This window comes from Scylla paramamosain, chromosome 3, assembly GCF_035594125.1.
Source record: "Scylla paramamosain isolate STU-SP2022 chromosome 3, ASM3559412v1, whole genome shotgun sequence".
NCBI lineage: Eukaryota > Metazoa > Arthropoda > Malacostraca > Decapoda > Portunidae > Scylla > Scylla paramamosain.
Genome location: NC_087153.1, coordinates 37,430,522 through 37,433,021, shown reverse-complemented (window position 1 = coordinate 37,433,021; position 2,500 = coordinate 37,430,522). Strand labels below are relative to the sequence as shown.

At 37.2% G+C, this 2,500-nt stretch overlaps 1 protein-coding gene across 9 annotated transcripts in view; it reads right to left on the bottom strand.

The window, feature by feature from the left end:
- Positions 1 to 2,500, bottom strand: part of LOC135116110 (uncharacterized) — a 176,208-nt gene that overhangs the window by 76,850 nt on the left and 96,858 nt on the right. The window lies entirely within an intron of this gene.

Here is a 2,500-nt window from a genome sequence, read left to right as displayed (position 1 = left end):
CTTAAACAATACAAGTCAATGTTAAAGAAACTCTACAGCCACGTTCTTAATTAAACTCTTGCTCCTCCAACACTTCGCTCCAAACGTTTGCATACATACGACCCGCGCTGCAGACAAGCCAGACTTATTTAACCTAACCTAACGCAGTCAAACTTAACCTAACGCAGTGTAACCTAATCTAACCTAACCTACCATATTCTAGCATAGCCTTACCTAACTTAACACTGTAACCCGACCTCATCTAACCCAGTCTAATAAATCTTAAACCAACCTACACTGATCCAATACAGTTCAAAAAACCTAACACAATCCAATTTAACCTAATTCACTCCACTTTAGTCTAACCTAACATAAGACAGTCTAACGTAACTTTAACTTAATCTAACTCGGTCTAACATAACCTAAATTAATCTAACTCAGTCTAACATAACCCAACCCACTCCACTCTAGTGTAACCAAAGACAGTCCAACTTAAAGTGACAGTGAAACTCGAACAGCTAACTTTTAACGTGACCTATCTCAGTTTAACCTAAGACAGTCTAACCTTAACAAAATCTAACTCAGTCTAACTTAACATAACTTAACATAACCTTAACGTATGGAATTTATTGGATACACGTTCAGGTATTTAGATGGCAATTTACCTGTAGTAATTATACCATCTCACCTCCCTCCCTTCCTGCCTCCCTACCTCCCTTCCTTCCTTCCTTCCTCACTTTTCCCCTTCCTGTCCTGCTATTATCATTCTGCTTTAATCACGTGATGTGCTTCCCTCTTCTTCCCTCTTTCACTCCTTCCTTCCCTTCCTGCCTTCCTCCTTCACCTGGCAAGTTATCATACCTGGAATATCCGCAGGTAAATGGTGAAAGTTAAAAGGTAATAATTTAACATGTTTCATTCGTGTTTTTTTTATATTTTTTATAGTCTTGTTTCTTCTCTTTCCAATTTCTCTTTCTTTTCACCTCGTTTCTCTTTTCTCTTTTTCTCATTTTGTTCGTTCTTATCTTTCTTCCCTTTCTCTTCTTTTCTTTTCCGTCTTTTTTTTCTTGTTTTCTTTCTCTCTCATCTTTTTTGTTTTTCTCTTTTTCTTCCATTCTCTCCTTTCCGTTTCTTTCTTCTCTTATCCTTCCTCTTTCTTTTCTTTCCCTTCTATGACCCTTTCCCTTTCATCCATTCCCCTTTTTCTTCTCTCATATACTTTCTTTCTCTCTTCCCTTCCCTTTTGTCCCTCCTCGCCAGTGTTCCTGAGAATTTTTAGTCTTATTTAGTACTACAATATATTAATCTCCAGTAGAAAATATAGCTTATGCATTACTGTTACTATTATTATTATTATTATTATTATTATTATTATTATTATTATTATTATTATTATTACTATTAAAATTGCTTAAATTCAGCCTCGTACATTACTTAGAAAGCCTCTTTATTAAACACACACACACACACACACACACACACACACACACACACACACACACACACACACACACACACACACACACACTCACACTTAATACTAGTACCACTACTACAACAACTACTACTATTACAACTACTATTTCGACCACTACATATACCAAGACTTAAAGACTGCAAATAAACTACCAGTAAATCTTAATATACCTCCTACTTTCTTATTTCATTCAATTTATAAGGAAATAATAACCTTCACACACTCTCTCCATTCAAATATACACTATACGTAGAAAAATTTGCTATATCTCTATTTATAGTTTTATACACAATTCTACAGTACATCAGCTTCCTTCTACAGGCAGAGTGACGCCGCTAAGGCCATGGAGGAGGAGGAGGAGGAGGAGGAGGAGGAGGAGGAGGAGGAGGAGGAGAGGACAAACAAAAGGACACGGAAAGAAAAGAAAAAAAAAAAAAAAACATAAGTGTAGCTAGAAAGTGGGAAGACAGAAAAAGAAAATGCAAAAGATTTGGGCAGATTTTTTCATAGGTAAGAGAGAGAGAGAGAGAGAGAGAGAGAGAGAGAGAGAGAGAGAGAGAGAGAGAGAGAGAGAGAGGAGAGAGAGAGAGAGAGAGAGAGAGAGAGAGAGAGAGAGAAACAAGAAGCAAGAGCAAGACAAGAGGATGTGGACGGAAGGAGGAAAAAAGGCACAGGAATCTGGAGCGATCCTTTTATAAATAAGAGAAGAAGATTTGAACATAGAAAGAAAGAAAGAAAGAAAGAAAGAAAGAAAGAAAGGACAAGATTGAGGTACTAAAAACGGGCTTTTTGCAGAGAAGAAGACAAGGAACAGGAGAAGACAAGAAGAGAAAAGGAAGAAAGGTATAGATTATGAGGTTGAAACTAGACGTTTTCATGAGAGGACGACGACGAGAAGGATATACAGATTGAAAATAAGAAAGACAGGGATGGAAATAGGTTATTGGAACAAGCCTTTTTTGCGACAGAAAGACGAGACAAGGATAGGAAACAGGGAATACAGGGGACAGGAAAGGGCACTGAAACTAATCTTTTCATGGAGGA